Raw genomic sequence first — 22,764 nt, 5'->3', positions numbered from 1 at the left:
GACTTCTACTAATAATTGACGACAACACCACCTTTAATTATAATTATAACTGTATGTACCTGGCTCGGGTCATAGCATTGACCCGTTTACATACCTCTTGCTTTAAATTCTCTAATTAGAGCAACGTAACATATGTTATTTCCTGTAATCACAAAACTCAACAAGTAGTCGTCAGTTATTATTGTCAAATGGTATTAACATACCATTTGACCCATTTAGTCGATATGACCATTTATCAACGTATGATGGTATATACCATCATGTCTTTTTGAACCTATTCCTGTTCGCATCGTGAGATCTTACTACTAAAAAGGCATTTTCTTAAATTGTTCGACCCGTTATAATTTTTACTAAATGGTGTCTTTATTTTGATCACTTATTATTTTTAATTATCAATTTGACCCATTCGGTTGTCGAGTGAATTCCATCACCTCAACGACATACCAACACAACCATTTTCTCTATTTCAATATCACACACATTTTACTATCTATTTTGACCCGTTTGGGTTGCCGAGTGAATTCCATCACTTCCTAGATTCACCAAGCGCAACTATTTTTTTTTACCATAGCAACATTAAACATATTTAAGACTAAGCTTATCTACATAAATGTAACGAGACGATAAGTCGCGTACCTTTAAAGCGCTTCTTTCCAATGCGTGTTTCCACCGGCTTGTCCACTTGACGATCCGGATTTCCTTGCCTATAGAGTTCGACCAATATTGTTTAGAACTCCTTCCGCAACATATCACGCATAATTTGCCGTATAGTTCAAATATGCATTTTTATCCGATTCTCAACATATTAATTCTCACTTAGGCATTTAACGAACACCTAGCGGGTCTGATTTTTATCTAACTAGAATCAAGTTCATAACTTGTTATTTTCGCCTATTTATTCACACATTTTGGTTTCATGTCAAGTATGCATACAAACATTGAAATCATCATATAGATACCAAGTGATACTACTTGTGATAGTTATAACTCTAGTATTTAGCCTATTTTGCAAAACCCACTTAACCTATGAATGGGTTATCATAGATTTCATAATTTTTGGCATGATTCCTGCAACTATCAACTAGTATTCATTCTTAAACTTGTTTTCATTACAAGTTTCATCTATACATCACATAATTAAGCTCAATTTCGATTTTCACAATTTGTCTAGAACTTGAGATGAACCAAAAACGCCAAAATTTGCATACCTTATGATCCCTTCAACGAGGTGATCACGAATTCGTGCTTGGAAATCGATTTAGACTAGATTGGAGCCCTCAATTTGGTGAAAATTGCAAGACTAGGGTTTGTGGGTGAGTTGGTCGCCCCTGTGTTTCTAGATCGATCCAGACACACACATCTAGTGTGTGTTTGGTATTTTATTTTTGTTTTTATGAAATTAAGTTTCAAGTTTAGCAACATTGGCCCCTCATCTTTTGTTTGACATATAGTTTTGATTGTTTTAACCTTATTTCAAGTTATTTCTAGACTTGTAGTTAACTAGGTTATAATTTTCCTAGTTATTCATCTTGTTCAAAACCCCGTTTTATTTTAAGTCCCGTTAAATCTCGGGCCTTTTTATATACTTTGCTTTCTCAAACTATTTCCCATCCTTTTAATAAATACTAGATTTATTTATTTAAATTCTAATATTCACCGGGTTAATTTCACCACTAACGGTATTTTACCCATTTTTACTATTAACAAGGTTTGATTACCAAACCCGTTTTCGGGGTGTTACAAGTCTACCCCCCTTAAAGAGGTTTCGTCCTCGAAACCTTTTTCCTTTATAATTTATAGAGTTTAACTCCATGCATATGCTCTCAATAATCAATTGAGCATTGCTCATATTTTAATCAATTGTTAGTATTATCAGAAAATTACGGTAATACCTTTTTGGTTACAAAACATCTACGTGCCCTATTAGACATAATGCAACTTGAAATAACGTATTTTCGTTATTTCTACTAGTTTAGTTAATTTAGCGATATCCATATTATCGAACCCTTTGTGAATCCGTTCCCTTGACCTGTTTAAAGGTCTTTAGTGAAATCTTTCACTTTTTAACTACAATTTCTTTTGTTTTCAAGTTCATTTATTCGGTTCAGTTCTACCGAATCCTCCGCGTATAAGCAACCAAATTTGTTTAAATGACCTTAACCGGTCTCACTAACTAGACTTATTAGTCCAGTTACTCTTTACCGCTCGCTTGGTTATATTGTGATTCTACTTCACATTGTATTTCTTGACCGCGATCGTGTCACGTCATGTTTAATTTATATCAACGTTTCTTCATCATACTTCTCCTTTTCGAATGTATTGTCTCGCACCTATCAATGTCGAGACCCATGCTCTTTGATGTTAACCATTTTCTAATCTCTCTCGTAATATCCATATTTGTTAAAACATTGTTTCTTACTAAAACTAAATTTTAGTTTAACTTTTCCTTTTTCCCCTTGTCTTACATCTTTCACTTATTTCCAAGACTTTTCGTCTGAAAAGTCGTTCCTTTCCGTTGTCTTTTCGGTAATATTTCTGTCCTTTTTGTGAATCATCAGAATTTAAATAATTGTGAATCCTTTTTGTTATTTCTGCCCGTTTAGATGTTTTAGTGAAATTCCTCACTTTTGTCAACCAGGCCTTTCTCGATCCCTTCGCTTTTAACTCACTCAGTTAAGTTAGCGAAACCCCTCGCTTTTATACTACCTTTACCTTCCGTTATTTATTTTACGCAGGGAGTTTAACCATTTTCCTCGCTTCACGTTATTGACCCGTAGGTTCTTTCACTCAGCCTCGTAGGCTTATTTCTTTAGATTTTTCACCTCTTAAGGCGAGGCCCTTATGATCCTTTTGCTTCAATTCATGACCCGTGGGTCATTTTGGCCCCGTAGACTGTTACACTAATTAATATCCCGTAGGTTATGATGATCCTGTAGATCATCTTTTATTCGAGTCTTTATTCAACGTGTATATGTTTATATACGCATATGGCGTTAAGGAACCCCTTTTTATGTTTAGAATTATTCACCTTTACTTTTTAAATTTCGTTTGACCTTGACCGTAGTCTAAGGCTACATTGTTTTCTTTTGAATTATCTTTCCGACTTCTTGACTTCTAACGTCAATTACACGTCGGTTTTCCATACACTTACCGTTACCCGGTTCTTACCTATACTTCCCCGGTTCTTACCTATACTTCCTTACGTCCCATTACCCGGGTTCTTTTATTTCAGTGTTTTTAACGCCTTTAACTCCTTTACATAGGTTTATTAATATTTCGCACTTTTATTTATCTGATTCGCACTTACTTAATTTAGCAAGTGTCATCCTTTATTAAATTTGTTTGACTTGTTCGTGTGAACATTCATCGCTTACGAATGCCAAACTTCAGTCTTTGTTTGACCTGTTCAGCTTTGAAATAGCTGAACATAATTTATTCAAAATTTCTATTTACATTATTTTGTCGTCTTTTAGTTAAGACTCAAAACCCGAGTCTTTTAACTTTCCATCCGAGTTCCCGTTTCCCGGTTCACGCATGTGTTTAAATCCTTACCCACCAACCGGGTGTTTTACCGAAGTCGTTATTATTGCAACCCTTACGGTATGCATTATGACTTCCTTTCGCCTTTATATTCCTACTTTGTTCTCGAATTTGGCGTTTTACAAAAACGACCCATTTAGAGACGTATTCGCATTTTCCGGGTTCGAGTGTAAGTACACTCCTTCCCAATGCATATCTTGATCATTCTACATGTTTGCATTTTTCCGGGTTCGAGTGTAAGTACACCCCCTCCCTGTGCATATCTTAGTCGTTTTACATGTTGACATCTCCGGGTTCGAGTGTAAGTACACCCCCTCCCTGCGCGTACCTTAATCATTTTACATGTTTCCTTGCCCCCTTCTCTCGGGCTCATTTTTCTAATATAATACGCTTATGTCACTCAGCTGTGCGTTTACATGATAATCAAATATTTTGCTTATCTGATTCATTAGGGTACTTTTTATGCTAGTCCCATTCACCCCGTCCCTACTACATCGAATGTAAGTATGTCCATCATAAAAAGTTCATAACATCATGTGTTCACTACTTACTTGGCCAGAGTAAGCGATCAACACATGACACACATGACCTTTTCACAATTTCCGCACTACACCCCATGTAAGTGACGCCTCTAATCTTTCTATATTCTTGACTTTCATTGGCAACCATTTATTCAGTTACTATTTAACAATTATTAAATTTACACGTTTCATTCCTAAACATATACAATGTTTCTCATTTTTATCAAACTAATATTTAATCACATTTGTTAACGTGATTGCTACTTTTCTCAATAGCATCGAATTGAGAGTTTTCCACTTGGATAATTACCCCAATCCAATTTTCCACATGAACAAATCTTGTTACTCATTTGTTATTCATCATCGTGAATAACACATTTTCTATTAAATTTCTCTTGGAAATCAGGTTTTCCAAGTTCTATCATATATGTATGCAACCGTCATTACTTACGTGTTTGTTGCATATTACTACTTGTGCATTTAAATTTAAAAGTGTGCACCTGATAATGCTTGCTTTAATAGGCTCTCTTTGCCAATAACCTTGTTCGCGGTCGTTGCGCGATTTAGTCCTTGGGTGAGCATGCTCCTCTTGTCATACTTCGGACCGTTCCTCTATCATATCCGAAATTTGTTCAACCCTCGTCATCTTCAAATGCGAGTTTCCTCCAATTATAACATTCATAAAAGTTAGTAATGTCAACTTTATTAAATGCCCGTATCATAATACAAGGCTTTTCTACTATACGTGTTAACGCATGTAATTTTGTTAACTATATCTATTATTCAATTGAGGTATCGTATATTACACGATAACCCTATGTGTTGTTTACAACACTTTAACATGCTAAATCATTAAAATACACGTACTTACCGGATTTGCGATCAAGCCTCGAACCGAACACCAATCTTTATCAAGAGCATAAGGTTTAAGTCCAAGCATGGTTTTCCCCACCATACTTGAATCCCTTAAACCGGGGCTCTGATACCAACTTGTAACAACCATAAATTTATTTAACGATTCCCGTAAATAATCACAATTTGCGGAGTATTTATATTTAAACATTCATGCTCAAATACGGGTTTATTAAAACTTACTAAATTTTAAACGCAAAACTACATAGTGTAATTTAATTCATCGTTTCAAAAAGATGACGAAACAACTTGCGGAAGCTTCATTTAACGCGTGTTCGGTTCTTGTTCGACACTTGATCTTCATCCGGGGCTCTCGACATTCACCTGAGTTCAAAACCAACTTAAAAGTTAGTTTTGATATTTAAATAACTGGTATCACGAGGAAAATGGAGTCGAATAATCGAATTAAAGAAAAGAATCAGGAAAATCCAATATTAATCCCTTGGTCCCATAAACAAAAACTCAATTCTGGCCTCCACCGTAACTTACGGTGGTCCCCTGACTTAAAATATTTCCACCTTAACTCAGTAAGTACCTGGCGTAAAGGTTTCAGCCCCACCGTAACTTACGGCGGTGGCCCCTGTACCAGCCCATTCCAATTTTGCCGTTTTTGACACGAAAACTTTCGTATCTTTCAATCCGCTTGTCCGTTTTACGCGATTCTTTCTCCTACGCACTCGTAATTAAATTCTCCATCACATGGAGTTAAAATCCGTCATTCAAACTAATAAAATTTTAGATTTCTAAGTATTCGGTTTATTGTTCAAAATTAACATTTTGACCCGTTTGTGTTTAAAACCACTAACTCGATCCTTAGACATTTAAAATACATACACTAATATATTTAACACACAAACCTTGGCCTAGGTTCATACTTTCTAATGAATTATGTATACACATAAAACCTTTTTGACCCATTTAGAGAGTGTTAAGCACTTTAGTCTAAACCTTGCTCTTTTTCCTTTCACACCTCATAATTCTATATTCAAGGCATCTACTTATACCTCCTAATCGTAACGCAAGTTTCCAAACAACCCATATGGGTCGTTTGCCTAATATGCCCGTCAAGGGCTTTTTGGTCAATTTTAGTCCCTCGATTTACGACGAAGGACTTCTACTAATAATTGACGACAACACCACCTTTAATTATAATTATAACTGTATGTACCTGGCTCGGGTCATAGCATTGACCCGTTTACATACCTCTTGCTTTAAATTCTCTAATTAGAGCAACGTAACATATGTTATTTCCTGTAATCACAAAACTCAACAAGTAGTCGTCAGTTATTATTGTCAAATGGTATTAACATACCATTTGACCCATTTAGTCGATATGACCATTTATCAACGTATGATGGTATATTGATACCATCATGTCTTTTTGAACCTATTCCTGTTCGCATCGTGAGATCTTACTACTAAAAAGGCATTTTCTTAAATTGTTCGACCCGTTATAATTTTTACTAAATGGTGTCTTTATTTTGATCACTTATTATTTTTAATTATCAATTTGACCCATTCGGTTGTCGAGTGAATTCCATCACCTCAACGACATACCAACACAACCATTTTCTCTATTTCAATATCACACACATTTTACTATCTATTTTGACCCGTTTGGGTTGCCGAGTGAATTCCATCACTTCCTAGATTCACCAAGCGCAACTATTTTTTTTTACCATAGCAACATTAAACATATTTAAGACTAAGCTTATCTACATAAATGTAACGAGACGATAAGTCGCGTACCTTTAAAGCGCTTCTTTCCGATGCGTGTTTCCACCGGCTTGTCCACTTGACGATCCGGATTTCCTTGCCTATAGAGTTCGACCAATATTGTTTAGAACTCCTTCCGCAACATATCATGCATAATTTGCCGTATAGTTCAAATATGCATTTTTATCCGATTCTCAACATATTAATTCTCACTTAGGCATTTAACGAACACCTAGCGGGTCTGATTTTTATCTAACTAGAATCAAGTTCATAACTTGTTATTTTCGCCTATTTATTCACACATTTTGGTTTCATGTCAAGTATGCATACAAACATTGAAATCATCATATAGATACCAAGTGATACTACTTGTGATAGTTATAACTCTAGTATTTAGCCTATTTTGCAAAACCCACTTAACCTATGAATGGGTTATCATAGATTTCATAATTTTTGGCATGATTCCTGCAACTATCAACTAGTATTCATTCTTAAACTTGTTTTCATTACAAGTTTCATCTATACATCACATAATTAAGCTCAATTTCGATTTTCACAATTTGTCTAGAACTTGAGATGAACCAAAAACGCCAAAATTTGCATACCTTATGATCCCTTCAACGAGGTGATCACGAATTCGTGCTTGGAAATCGATTTAGACTAGATTGGAGCCCTCAATTTGGTGAAAATTGCAAGACTAGGGTTTGTGGGTGAGTTGGTCGCCCCTGTGTTTCTAGATCAATCCAGACACACACATCTAGTGTGTGTTTGGTATTTTATTTTTGTTTTTATGAAATTAAGTTTCAAGTTTAGCAACATTGGCCCCTCATCTTTTGTTTGACATATAGTTTTGATTGTTTTAACCTTATTTCAAGTTATTTCTAGACTTGTAGTTAACTAGGTTATAATTTTCCTAGTTATTCATCTTGTTCAAAACCCTGTTTTATTTTAAGTCCCGTTAAATCTCGGGCCTTTTTATATACTTTGCTTTCTCAAACTATTTCCCATCCTTTTAATAAATACTAGATTTATTTATTTAAATTCTAATATTCACCGGGTTAATTTCACCACTAACGGTATTTTACCCATTTTTACTATTAACAAGGTTTGATTACCAAACCCGTTTTCGGGGTGTTACAGATGTCCCAAATGAAGAAGCAAGACTAAATGTGAAGTGCTAGAACGAATCGGCTCGAGCTATCGATACCAAATCCTACGAAAATAGAATCCTTTTGACCTCAGAGACAGTAATGTTAAGAGAAGATCCCGAAATCGCAAAGCAAACCCAACTTTAATAATTGAAATCCTAGGAAACCTTAATTACGATGCAATAAACGAGCCCGAGCTATTGGTCACCCAATCTACCCACCAATAATTAGCTAATAACCTAGCTCACCCTAATCGTCTTTCGAGTCACAAGATGAGGATGCAAGTTTTAATATAGTGATTTGAATTAATAGTCAACTTGGTCAATTTCTCAACTCAATATTCAACCCGAAAATCCTAAGATAACCGAATTAAATTAAATCCTAAGTCTAGGGGGAATTTCTCCGTGCCTAAACTGCTGAATTTATTGACTATAAAACAACCAAAACATACCAACATGCAATATCAAGATCAACATCAAAGACAAGTTATGTAAATCACATCAAATAACCGAAAACATGTCACAAACGCATTACAATCCTCTAGTTCATCAAAACCTAGGTAGTTATGAAGTTTAGCTACTCATAATATTCAAGAAATCAACAAAACAAGGTCTGAAACAAACTGAATTCATAGTTCAAGACGAAAAGAAACCGAAAAACTAATGTTTCACGAACCCGAATTGCTCAAAACTCGAACCGAAAGCTTCCAAGACCTTTGAATAGCTTCAATATGCTCCAAAATCGTCCTCCTAATGCCCTTTGCTGTCTAGAATGCGAATTCTCCTAAACCCTAGAGCTGAATGGCGTTTTTATAATTTTCTCCGTAATTCGCAAGCCTTACGGACCGTAAGGCCTAACATTTACGATTCGTAAAGGAACAAAGAAAACAAACCCGATTTTTGGCTTCTCCTCGTCGAGCTACCCCAAATTCATATATTACACATCCCGTAACTCATTTTCTTACTCAAGATATGGCCGTTTTAAGTTCAGATTCTTTTATACCGCACTGTTTCACTCAACTTTTACTCGTGTGCTCGTTTTTTCGTGCCATTTGCACCAGAACCTGCCAAAACACATGAATAATCAAATACAACTGTATAAAGACTAAAAAAGACTCAAAATTATAAAAATAAAATACAAAATACACGGGTAAATGACGGTGTTTTTCAACACATCACTACGTAAGCCTTCACTTTCTCGTGTTGTATCGGCGTGTAATTGGGACTCTGATTCGAATCATCATGGTATACCACTAGATCACCCGTACCCTCGGGTAATGACAATACTCAGTGCATATCAGTGCAATCTTCGAAAATCTCGCAATGAATCTGTGATAGTGTCTAGCATAACCAAGGAATTGTTGCATCCCCGAAGGAATCTTTGGTGTCGATCAGTTTTTAACCAAAATGGGTCTTAGCGAGATCCACGTGTATTCCCACCTCGTTGTTTATATGACCAAAAATGTGTACTTCCCGAATCCTGAAGTCACGCTTAGGTAGACTTCGCACGTAGATGCTCCTCCCCTAGAAGCTCTACGATGAAATACAAGTGTCATTCATGGTGCTCCTTTCTCCTGGAAATGATTCAAAACGTCATAGATAAACACGGTTGGCGAATCTGGCAAGATGGGGTTGGCACACACTACTCATGTGATCCCTAAGGCTGTTGGTGTGTTGGGTAACTTTAAACAACGAGAACAGAAAATCGTAGTGACCGTACTGTGCCTATAATGCCGTGTTAGATGTCATCCTCCCCTGGGTCTTCCATCAAGTGACAGTCTGATCTTAAGTCGGTTTCCGAATAGAAGCTTGATCATTGCACCGGGTCAAGCAGGTTGTCGATGCGAGATAGAGGGTGACGGTCCATGATTGCCACCTTGGGGTAGTTTGTACACGTACGAAAGGACTCGTCCTTCATTTCCACAATAGAGCTCAGGCTCCCCAGGACAAGGAGCTAGATCGCTAAAACTCCCACCCGGTAGTTCCTGAAGTTGATTAGACAGTTCTTGCAACCCTCCTGGTGCATGACGGTATGAAGTACGAGCGATCAAGGCTGCTTCTGGCATGAGATTAAACTGAGATTCTGCCTAACAGTTATGGAAGTAAGCCCGAAAGTTCCTCGGGTAGCAAACTGAGAGAGATCACAAACAATTGGTGGATCCTCGATCCTCTTTTCCCTCAGCCCTAACATCAGTAACGGTTGCTAACACAACGGAGTAATCCCTCCGTAGACACTTCTGGCCTTCATAGCTGAAATGGCGCTGACTTTTGCACTACTCTGATGCTTCAGAACAAGTAACAATTCTCCACACAAAGTTTTCTCCTCACTGGGTATATCTGCGTGATTCCTGGATAACCAGTTCACACTAACTACTGTGTTGTAACCATCGAGGATGGTAGAAGGAAGGTCGACGTCGAACACTTGTCCCACAAGGTCGTGTTTACACCCTAACAAACATATGAGATTTCATTTGACTTCCCATCAGCCGATTCCATATCAGGTTTGGTTTCAAGAAGTATCAGGGTCAAGCAGAATAGAGACGAAGCAAACAGCTACCCATACAAGCTACCATGTTGCTGCTATGCCTAGCGTCGCCTACGCCAATCTGAAATGTCCTTCCACGACCATCATTTCCAGCATTGTTGTTATGGTTGCTAGGGTTCCCATTACTATCATTATTCCATTGGTTGTTGACGTCATGACTTAGCAACAATCAATCCCTGTCAATGTCACCTTCGTTTCCATGCTGTAGACTATAATTACGAGTACCTTGATGTTGCCGCGACTGTTGCCTCCAATGCCGTTGCTTGAAATGAAGCCCTACAATCTTTCACCATTAAAGTTCATCTTCTCACATTCTGTGCCACGCGCTACTCACTGTGCTGGTAGCTACATATTTCACACTATAATATGTTGTCATCGCTTATGTCCCGGTTGATTCGTAAGGGTTGACTCCCACGAGTCGCTGACTAGAGTTAAGAATTCGATTGAAGTCAATTTGCTAGTGTTTGTTGCCGGTAATCAGGGTTGTCCAAATACTGAGGTCGGTAAAATACTACGCTCACCCTTTTGTCCATCGATCTAGCAAGTCGATTGAGTAATACGCGGTATGTTGCGAGAGTGTTGCACAAGTGATCACACTTCGGAGTTTAAGACGTCAATACATAGAGTTCCAGCAAACAAAGAGAAGCGAGAAAGGTATAGACCAGCTCAAGGACATTCGTGCAAGAACCTAACATTCTACACATTTCGCTAGGCGTTCAGATGTGTGTTCAGATAATACTCGATAGCATCGAGATTTGTAAGGATTCAGAAAGGATTGAAAAGATCATGTTCGAGTAGGAGACAATCACTGCTATGACTCCTATGGAGTGTTGTGTTTCACATCAATCAAACAACGGAACGGAACCCCTTTTTCACTTGTTAAGCCTCACTGGGACTCGCATGCACCCCACATTATTATCATGTGTGCACCCACAATAATACTGTGATTTGCATGCTCATCTCAGCTCTTCCTAACTCATGTCAAATGGTTCCCCAAACTCGAGTAGCAAACAAAGAACATCACAAAACGTGAGTCATGAATGTTTAGGGAAATACCACCTTATCAGTCAAATAACACATGCAAGTAATACATGAAAAATTCATACTGTTGTGCTAAACGTGCAATCACATGCAATATCATATGTAAGTGTTCACTAGTTATGCAGTACAATGAGTATGCGAGAGACGAACCTTGCAATCTGGAGCTGAGTGTCATGGTCGTATTCGCGTATTCAGAACTGTTTGGTTATAGTCTGGTTTTATAAAAACATTTTTTAAACCAAGTTCACTATAACCAATGGCTCTGATACCAAACTGTCACACCCCCAAAATACCACCTAGGGAGTGTCCCTGCTAGGCGTGTGACAAACCAATAACAAGCCACCAATCATATTGAACTCATAATAAGATTGTAAATAAAATACCAAACATTAAAGAATTGTACCAATAATAAGTTTAGTAAATCCCAATTAGTTCAGCGGAAGCAAAATAGATTACTAAAGTTAAACAGTATCAAAACCAAGTTACAATGTCAAGAACCATCTCATGAATCTCTTCTGTCGACCCATGACCACTCCAGCTTCTCCAGACAGCAAGTTCCCAAGTCCAAGACATCTAACGACCTGCGAGCATGCAACAAGTGTATCAGACAACGCTGGTGAGTTCATAGTTTTACGAAAACGTTGGTTACCAAGTGTTTAGTTAATCCATTGAATTTAATTCCGAAAGTAATGTTGATAATATCTCGATACTGAACAAGACGGCTCCTGATGTATGTTTTGCCCGTTCCCCAGTGCTTCTATCAAAGCACTATGCCCGACTGGGTCATTCGTTCACACCCGCCCTCTCTCAGGAACGGGGTGAGGGTGCCAAACCTAAGTAGCGCTACCAACTAATACCCCACTACCACCCCCGATAGCAAAAGATGGGACTTAAGAGATAGAGAGTGAGAATATTATCCAACATCGCAGTTTTACCCAAAAGACGTATCCCTCCCCGGGATACCCATTGACTATCCCAACCACCGGGACGCATGCTCAAAAGTAGTGAACTCACCTTTGATTGCTCGGTTTGTTATGTCACTCGTTCCAAGTGGGTCAACCAAACCCTACCGTGGTTACCAGAAATAATCAGTTTTGTATGCACATAAATCACATGTTTCACATTCACAGTGTATAAGCAGCGTACTAGTATGACACATATTTTCATGCAAGACGTAACAAGAGATCGTGTAACTCCACAATTCATAACCCTGGTCACATTGCAATTACACGCACTTTATACAAGTCGACTCTACAAAATTCATGTTTCAATAAGCACTAAACAGTTCAAGTCTTTAATCCTAGGGGTGTACGATCTACATAACATCGGCCCACTTAAACCCGTGCGACCCAACAAGGTGTATAATCAGTCTAGAGTGTGTGTGCAGCCCATTCCGGCACTTCCTGATACTGTGCGGCCCAGACCAGCAACAAGTGTGATTTAGTTTGCTAGGCTAACCCAGTTACATATAAGGCCCAATCCATATGCACATTACCAGTTAGCAAATCCATTAATCGAGTGTCTAATTCATTCGTGAGTGTGGCCCATTCCCTATTTCCATAACCAATTAATTACAAGAATACAAGCCTTATAAGGGTTCCCCATCAAGGACTAGAACAAGACACCCTAAATTATGAGCAATCAATGACTGTTACACGTAATCCGATCGGGTAGCATTATGACTTTTTGACCTCAACAATGAATTGTAATTTTCCATATGATATCACATGCAAACTGACAACTATTCTTTGATTCTCGTGAAAAGCTAATATTCTCAAGTTTGCTAGGCTAACCCAGTTACATATAAGGCCCAATCCATATGCACATTACCAGTTAGCAAATTCATTAATCGAGTGTCTAATTCATTCGTGAGTGTGGCCCATTCCCTATTTCCATAACCAATTAATTACAAGAATACAAGCCTTATAAGGGTTCCCCATCAAGGACTAGAACAAGACACCCTAAATTATGAGCAATCAATGACTGTTACACGTAATCCGATCGGGTAGCATTATGACTTTTTGACCTCAACAATGAATTGTAATTTTCCATATGATATCACATGCAAACTGACAACTATTCTTTGATTCTCGTGAAAAGCTAATATTCTCAATTAAGATGGCCGACAAGAGGATTTAAAATTCAATTTTATGTAAACAAATGTCAGTAGACTTGAATATGATTGGACCTTCAAAATAGCATCAATGTTAAGACAAACCACAATACCTCACATATATCCTAGGACAATCAAATCAGTTACATATCTACCCCCACCTCTCATATTTTCTAGCTAGTACTCTATGGCATTTATTGTCACCATCCAACAGTTTCATCATATATTAATTTATACCAACAATTCCTTTTCTAATAAGATCATGATTTGTATACATATTTCTAAATCCTCACAAGTAGTCATAATCATATAATTCATTCACATACAGTACTACCTAGTTCATGAACAATTGTTTTCCAATTTATAAATCACACGATAACATTCATTATAATTAATATACTTGTAGTACATGATTCTAGCATAGTCCTAGTTTATACAAAACTCATGATCAATTTGCATATACACGAGGACAATGAATCAAGAAGTAAAACCAACATGTTATTCGCATAGCATAATCATCACCATAAAACATTCATATACACTTCAGTAAATCGAAATCACACAAGGAAACAATCAACATAGCAGGGAATTTACTAACCAACGGTTGGTTCGAACAATATGATATCCTCGATGATGGGGGGGTCTGCTACAGCCGCTCTAATCTTGAGAGATGGCTAGGGTTTCGTTTTGTTATCTTATCAAGTTATACGTAATCCTATCTCATAATTTTTATAAATAAGCAGGCTCATGTATTGCGGACCAGATATAAACATGGGCCGAAGCCAACATAAACCGGACTAATAATGTGTGCGCATGTATAGTGAGCCAAACCCACTTGAATTGTGTTCTCAGGCTACGTAACTACATGTGTGTATAAATGCTAGAATTGCTAGTCGGCCCCAATACCATGCTCCACTTGGGCTCTACCAGGCCCAACATGATTTCGATGTACATATGTGCTCAAGTTGGGCTTCGGGTGTATGTTAAACATACTTGTGATGTAGGCGGCCCAAACACATGGACTACCAATCCGTTATTATACCTAACAAGTTTATAATAGCACAGAGCTTGAAAGTTCGGGTTGTCACAAATATAACCATGTCTTATTTTTATAAATTTACTTTATGTTTTTTCCTCATTTTTTTTTTCTTTTTATAAGAATTCCCAATATTATTGCCTCTGTAGCACTTCATAATCAGTTGTATAAAGTTAAATAAATAAAGGATTTTTTTTTTTACTACCAATGTAGCTGAATGGCCTCATAATTCTATGATTTCATAGGGAGATTGTAAATAATCGCACATAAAAAACTTTATTCGGTTCACGATAAGCTAATTACAATATAGGTCTGTTGCTAAACAAAAGCTTCATTTTTTTGTTAACGCTGGGTCATTTTGTAGGGCGCCATTCATACACCATTTCTGATATTAAGTGCGCTGGCACTGGTGATGGGTTCAGTTAGCAACAAGGCACAAAGTATAGAGCGGGTTGTTAGTGTTTAGAAAGAAAGATATATGAAACGCTCTATGAGGTTGCAGTGTTATTTTGAATAAAACTGCCAGAGTTGGGGTATTTAATGAGCTACATAATTGGAGTTCCAGGAGGTATACATGTGCACTCGAGTTAATAAGTATTTAGTTTTACATATTGATATTGTGAGGTAATATGCATGTTCACAACAATTCAGGTACTTTCAGGCGCGCTGATGGATGGACGGTGAGTAGGGGTGTTCACAGGTCCCAGAACCACTAATTTGGTTTCAGAGAATGACAAACCCAACTGTACTGGCTGATCTAACAACTTGGTTGTGGCGGTTTGAATCGTTTTCCTTTTATCTCATTTTAAATCATAAGTTTGTATTAAAAAAACTTAATGATAGAAGTTAAAGATGGCTTATGATTATACTTCATATTTTAAAAATGAAAACTAAGTTGCAAATAATAAAACTTAAACGGTCAGTTCGGTTTACATAATGGGTCCCAAGTTTCAAATTGGAACGAGCTGACTTGCTTTGGTTTGATTCGCTTATGAATACCTCTACCAAGAGGTCCCTTAGGATTTAGATATGTTAAAGTGATAGGGTTAATTTAAAAAAGGAATGGGATTTAGACACATCCTCATTTTCTTCGGCAGGTCATATTCTTGTTATGTTTTTTAATCACACAAGATAATCATTTTTATCGCAAGAGGTTACAAGATTCAGACATGTTAAGCATTATTCTTCTAGATTTTTTATATTTCAAATGTTTAATTATTATTCATAGTTTGCAATTGTATTTTCTAATCATATTTAAAATATAACTATTGAAGTAGCACCTTTTATTCTTCAGGTGAAATGAAGAGTTGTGTTAGTGCATTACGTCTATTGACTTCATCTTGTATCATGTAATAGAATAGGATAGGATATCCGGTGCACGAGATTCGAGAAACGTAAATTGGTGATTTAGCAAGTAGGTCCGCTTATATGGACATTGTCCATAAAAGCGAACCATTAGCTAATAGGTCCGCTCATATGGCATGTCCATATAAGCGAACCTACCTCAACTATAAATAGTGCATTGTGTTGTTCATTTGGCAAGGTTCTGAAAATTGTAACGAAGTGCTGCCAAATCGCTTTCAGGTTGTAAACATTGTTAAATCAATCAAAGAAGCATTATAATTAGTTTGAGCGTCCGTTTCACTGATTCCGCCTTTGAATCGGATTCACAACTCTTCTGATTGACTCATTCGGGTTCAACAAAGATCCTACAAGTGGTATCAGAGCTCAGGAGGAAGAGTTTAGCTCAATTGGATCTGTTTTCTGTCTTCTACACCTTCTTTTTCGATCTGAACAAGTTTCCACGGTTAAAATCGGCCAAATTTTTCACAGGATGTGTATTAGTGGATAATAACAAATCCTTGAAAGTTTCATATCAAAAATCGACCTAAAAATGGACCAAATTACCTTCGAATGTAGTTCCGCTTATTTGAACAATGTGTAGGTTCGCTTATTGATACACATAGGTTCGCTCCAGTGAACAAAATTTCAAAGGGCTTCGCTTTTGTGACACTAGTTTCGCTCCAAATTACATAGTTCCGCTCATACGAACCGAGGAGTTCCGCTCGAACGGACATCAAGTAGTTCCGCTCGAACGGACATCAAGTAGTTCCGCTCGAACAAACATTGGGTAGTTCCGCTCGAACGGACCTGCTAGTTTCGCTCTTCTGTCAACTGATAGGTCCGCTTTTCGAAACATAGTCAGTTTCGCTTATCTGACATCAAAGGTTCTGCTTATTCGGCTCAACAAGGTTCTGCTTATTAGTTCAATAGAAGTTCCGCTTATTAGTCCAATAGGGGTTTCGCTCATTAGTCAACTTGGGTTTCGCTCATTCGTTCGATCTGATTTCACCCGTGTGTCGTATTTCGCTTGAAAGTGAACATTTTCGCGTCAAGATCATTTCACGACAACCAAGTGTCAGTGTATTTCAGATTACTTGATATTGTTTAAACTGATTGAGTTTGTCTGTTTCCTTTCAGGTGATTAAAGATGTCAAACAACGGTGAAGAGTTCTACAACACATTCTACAACGCGTTCACTTCCGAGTCGACAGATATAAGATCTGAGTTGAAAGAATATTCAAGAGAGAGTTCGGAGAATTTGAAGTTTGAGAACATGTACAGAAGTCAACAGAAGCCACCGAAGTTAATGAAAGTTGAAGACTATAACTGGTGGAAAAACAGATTTGAGGGTTGGGTAAAAGCTTTCGCTCCGGAAAGCTGGTTAAAATTGATAAATGGATACATTGAACCAGTGAAAGAGGGAGGAGAGTTAATTGATCCAAAAGATTTCACAGACATAGACATAAAAAAATGTTGTTGCTGAATATAAAATGATCACATTAATCAAACAGTCTGTGAGAGAGGATATTATCTCGTTACTTGAACAAGAAAAAACTTCAAAGAGTTTGTGGGAAGCGTTAGGGAAAAAGTGTGTAGGAAGTAATGAAATTGTCAAAAACAAAAAGAAATTGTTGCGTAAAGAGTTTAATTTATTCTGTTGTATGAAAAATGAATCTGTTTGTAAAATGATCGAGAGATTTGGACATCTGAAAATGGAGCTGGCTAGACATGAAATCAAATATTCTGAAGAGACGATGGTGGATAAATTGTTTGATTCATTGCCCAATGATCAAGATTGGCAATACTTCGCTCTAATGCTGAAAAATACAATCAAGCCTGATGATTTAAAAGTGGATTTGCTGATTGAAAGGCTTGAAAGCCATGAGTTGGAGATAAAGACATCCAAAGTCAACAGTCCAGCTTATCAGCAGAATGTGGAACTTTACTACAGAGGAAATGTACCACAGGCTGGATCTCCAAGAACAGCGTTTTCTGCAGAAAGTTCAAATTCAGTGAACAATGAAAGTCTTCACAGTGATTTTCACAGTGGATCTTCTTCAAACACTTCAGATCAATCTACTTCAAAGAATCTATTCCAGTGTAATATCGCAGTTGATTTGAAGAATGGGTAGAATTTCAGCGAAGAGTCGGCAAAACAACAGATGGTTTTCTTGGCATCTGTACTTGAATCGTATGAAAGCCTCGTTGCAGGGAAGATTGGCAATACCAATTTGACGAAAGAAGATTATGATCAATTAGACCCCGAGGAGATGGAACTAATGGATATAAGATGGTGCATGGCCAGTGCGGTTCGTCAAGCACAGCGGTTCATGGAGATCACGGGGAGGAAGTCAATTGGTGGACCATCTACCAAACTGGGATTTGATAAATCCAAAGTGACATGCTTCAAATGCAAACAAAAAGGTCACTTCAAGCACGAGTGCAGAAATGTGTATGCTGCTGATGATTCTGAAAACCCGTTCAACGAAGATTATTACAAGAAAGCGATTTACCATCAGAACAAGTCTGAGCCACCAAGATTGAAACAGCCTGAAGAAAAATCAAGGGCTCTTGCAGTTATATATGATGATGAAGGTTACGACTGGAGTCAAGAAGTCTGCCCAGAAAAAGATGCTGTTGGGTATGCATTTGTTGCTGATGCTGATCCTGATAGATGGTGGAAAGCAGACTATGCAAGATGGGAAATTGGGAAATTAGACGAACCTTTCAGAGAAGCTCAAAGAGCCAAACGATGGAATGAAGAGTTGGAATGTTATATGGATCCACGGGGTAATCCAGTTGTTGACCCATCAAAAGTGGATTTCAAAGCTGTAACAAATTTGCTTCCAAGGCAAGCTACTTTCAACACACGAAGATTATCTGATAAAGAGTATTTGCCTGATTTGGAGAAGAAGATAAGAGAGGTTTGTGAAGCAAGTCTACCGAAGGTGGTAGAGATGAAGAAGAGAAAAGAAGAAGAATTGAAGAAGATGATTGAAGAAGTAAAAGCTGTTGCGAAGACTGCTGCTGAAGAGGAACAGAAAACGGAAGAGAAACAGAAAGCTGAAGAAGAACAGAAGATCGAGGATGCACTTAAAGAAGGAAAAGAGGAGAAGAAAGAGGAAGTTCAGAAAGCTGAGACAGAAGAATCGATGCTAGAAAAGACTGAGGTAAGAAAATTTTCTGACTCATCAAATATCAAATTGGTTGATGAAAAAGAAAACAAGTGCAGAAATTGCGTAGAAATATGCAAAGCCTGTACTGAAAAAGATGACATCATAAAAACAAAAGACAATGACATTGTTAAACTTGAAAATGTTTTCACAATAAAATGTAAAGAAATGATTGACAAAGAAGAAATTTTGAAAATAAAAGTTGAAAAACTGACACAGAAATGTCAAGGTCTTGAAAAGGATAATGAGGTTTATCGACAACTGTGTACAGCAAAATGTGTCGATTGTGTTGAAAAAGAATCTAAATTTCAAGATTTACAAAAACAGTATGATTCTTTAAAATGGTCGAGTCAGAGAGTACAAGAAGCTTATGATACTTTGAAAAGCCAAGTCAAAAGTTTTGATCAAAGATTGTCTGAAACTTTAGTCACTAAAGAAATGTATGAAAGAAAGTTTAAAGAAAAGCAAGTTGAATTGAACAAGTGTGTTGATGAAATTGCTAATCTTAAACAAGTCTTGGCTGAAAAAGAAAAGATTGTTACAAAACTTCAAAGTTATCATAACTCTTCGTACATTCTCGAACGCATTTTCAACATCACACCAGATGACAAAGATACTAATAATTGCAAAAAGGGTATTGGTTCAGAATTTCATCAGGTACCACCACCATTGACAAAACAATTATACTTTTTATGATAAGGAAAAGGTGGCAAAGGGTTTAAACATAGTTGACCAATTACCTGAAAGTATCGATGTGACTTATACCAAATCTGATGATGCTGATGATTCAGAGGTGGTAAGTAAGGTGGTTGATAGTGTTTTGAAAGATGAGTCTACAAAAGGTAAGTCTGAATCACAGGATGAAGATGAAGGAAATCTTTATGATAGATATCTGAGAAACACAAAATCCGAGAAAAATTTGAATGATGATTCAAAGGGATTGGTTTATACCATGATTGGATCGGACAAATTATTCTTAGATGTTGTATTCCCGATTTAGAATGTGATTTCAGAAAAGGTTGATAAAGTTTTCAAAATGGTTGAGATTGAAAAGTCTGAGATTCCAAAGTTTGCTGGTAAAGGCCATACATCTTTTTATAACAAACCTGGTTCTAAGAAGAAAAACATGAAGGCTGGTTTAGGTTATAAAAGGAAACAGAATTGGAATAAAAGTAAAAAGCAAAATTTGCAACAAAAGATGAAGTTTGTTCAAGGAAAAAGCTTGAAAGAAGAGGAAAAATTCAAATTTGGACAACAGTCTAATGAGGAGTTTGATGCTATGAAAATGAAACAACAACAGGCCAAGGATGTTTCAAAGAAAGTGTGTTTTAAATGTGATCAAATTGGACATGTTGCACGAAAATGTCCAAATCCGAAGCCTGTTGATGTTGAAAAACAGAAATCTGAGAATGTGAAACTGAGGTCAACCAGATTTGATTCGAAACAAACTTGGAGGTACAATACAAACAAGTTTTCTTCAAATCAAAATTGGAAATTAAACCCGAATAGGTTCGATTCAAGACAGACCTGGAATTCTCACATACCCAGATTCAGAACAACACAGAGTTGGAGAACATCTATTGATATGACAAAACCTCAAGAGTTTTGGAAATCTAAAAATGTTGTTCAAAATCAAAATGTTCAAAAAGAGCCAAATTTTTATAAAAGAGGTACTCCAAAAGGTCAAGTGTGGAGTGCTAAGAAACAAGTGATGTTGGTAAAAGATGTGAAAGTTGAAATCAAAGCTGAAAAAGTTTTAAATGACAAAGATTTTCCAACATTGAATGAAAATTATTGTGTTGAAATGTCTAAGGTCCAACAGACCTGGGCTAAATTGTTCAAATGATTGATAAAGATTGAATGTGCAGGTGCTCAACGAAGCTGAAGATTGTGAAAATGATAGTTGGAGCAACCTAGCACAGGAAGAGGTTGCAGGACCCTGGTTTGGTTGAACAGGGAGTTTAGTTTGAGTGATTGTTTGTACATAAATAAACAATATTTTCAAAACCCTAAAAATTTGAAAAAATTAAAAACCAAAAATATGTTATGTTTTAGTTTTTGTTAGAATAAATGTTAACTGAATACGCCGAAACCCTCACGGCTGAACAAGCATGATTACATTCATCAGATTGAAAAATGGTTTTCAAACTGTAAAAATCAATGTGTTGTAAATCATGGGGGTAATTACTGTTTTTATTGTAATTCAGTTCACAAGATGCAGAATATGGATGGCGAGACAAAGCTATCAGTATTGGGTTGTCAAATTTTTAATGATGTTGCATTTTAGGGGGAGAAAAATTGTTAGAAAATACAAAAACATTAGAAAATTTGAAAAATACAAAAACATGATAAAAATTCAAAAGATTGAGTTTTTGAGTAAAAAGAGGAAATGATAGTACATCAGTAGACAATTACAGTATGCTAAAGAATTGTAAAGAATTAATAAGCGTTAAACAGTCTCACTGATGATATGTCGATAGGTTTTTATACTCTTGGTAAACTTTTTCGGGATATAAACCTAAATTCAAGCACTCACTTATTTTGTGGGGAACACTACTTGGATATATAGGTAACCCCTGAAATCTTGTTTGAAAGGTCCCATATTCTGAGATACTAGGTCTTTATACTCAGTGATATCTGGGGTATTATTCTGGGACTTCTGTTGTATGAAAGTACTGACCTAGTCCCCGAATAATACTTTCTGCAAATGCTTGAAACACAGCATCGCCCTCAGCAAGCTGATGAAACAATAAAATTGATAGTCGCTGCTGTTGTAATTAAAAGATCCTCTAAAGGGGACACACCAGAAAGTCGAAGCCGTCATCTCTCTGCGTATACGGAAGTATCGACCTGAGCTCTCACGGCCCTCGCATTTAACCCCTTACAGATATCATCTGTGGTATACTCACCTGTAAGACTGAATATCTAGGATTCTGGATACGGGAGTATATTCAAGAGGTGGGACACACGGATAAGTTTAAGTTCATAAGACATCTAAATCGTATCCTGAATCAGTTGAAGTTTGTATGAAAATTTAAGATGGATCAGTATATCGACAATCGAGGTGAATTGTTTAATTCTTAAAGTGAAATTAAGCTCAACGGTACTTGTGACTTGTCAAAACTGATATGATTCTCTAACAAATGCTCAAAACAAAAATATTGTCTGTAAATATGTTTGTATATATTTCTTTACTGCTTTATATTTTCAGAAAATACAAAAAGATTTTGATTTCTGCTTTATTTTCGACAACCGATATCTGAAATGCGGAGTTTCAAAATCTATAGTAAGCTGATTGTGTTTCTGGTAATAAAACAAGTTCATTAATTTGATACTTGAATTTAATTCAAAAAAATTTCAAAAACAGTTTGTGATATCTCCAAGGTCATTAAATTGGACTTGGATGATAAACTGTGAAGGAGTTGGATTCTTTAACGCTGCCATATCTGTTAAGTTTGTTGATAGGGGGAGTGGATTAGAGAATTTGTTTGATGGTTTTTAAAATGTTGTTACTTATAGTGTTTGAGTGATTGCAGGATAAGAAAGTTCAGACTACAATCCCGGAAGCAAACTCTAAGGGGGAGTCTGAAGACAAGCTGGAAGTTAGGAAGAGCTTGTAGCTGAAAAGCTAGGTGTCGATCCCTAGAAGCACGGAAGCTTGACGAGAGGGGGAGCC

This window comes from Helianthus annuus, chromosome 2 (assembly GCF_002127325.2).
Source record: "Helianthus annuus cultivar XRQ/B chromosome 2, HanXRQr2.0-SUNRISE, whole genome shotgun sequence".
Lineage (NCBI taxonomy): Eukaryota > Viridiplantae > Streptophyta > Magnoliopsida > Asterales > Asteraceae > Helianthus > Helianthus annuus.
The sequence above is the reverse complement of the archived record's forward strand: the minus strand, read 5'-3'. Positions refer to the sequence as shown.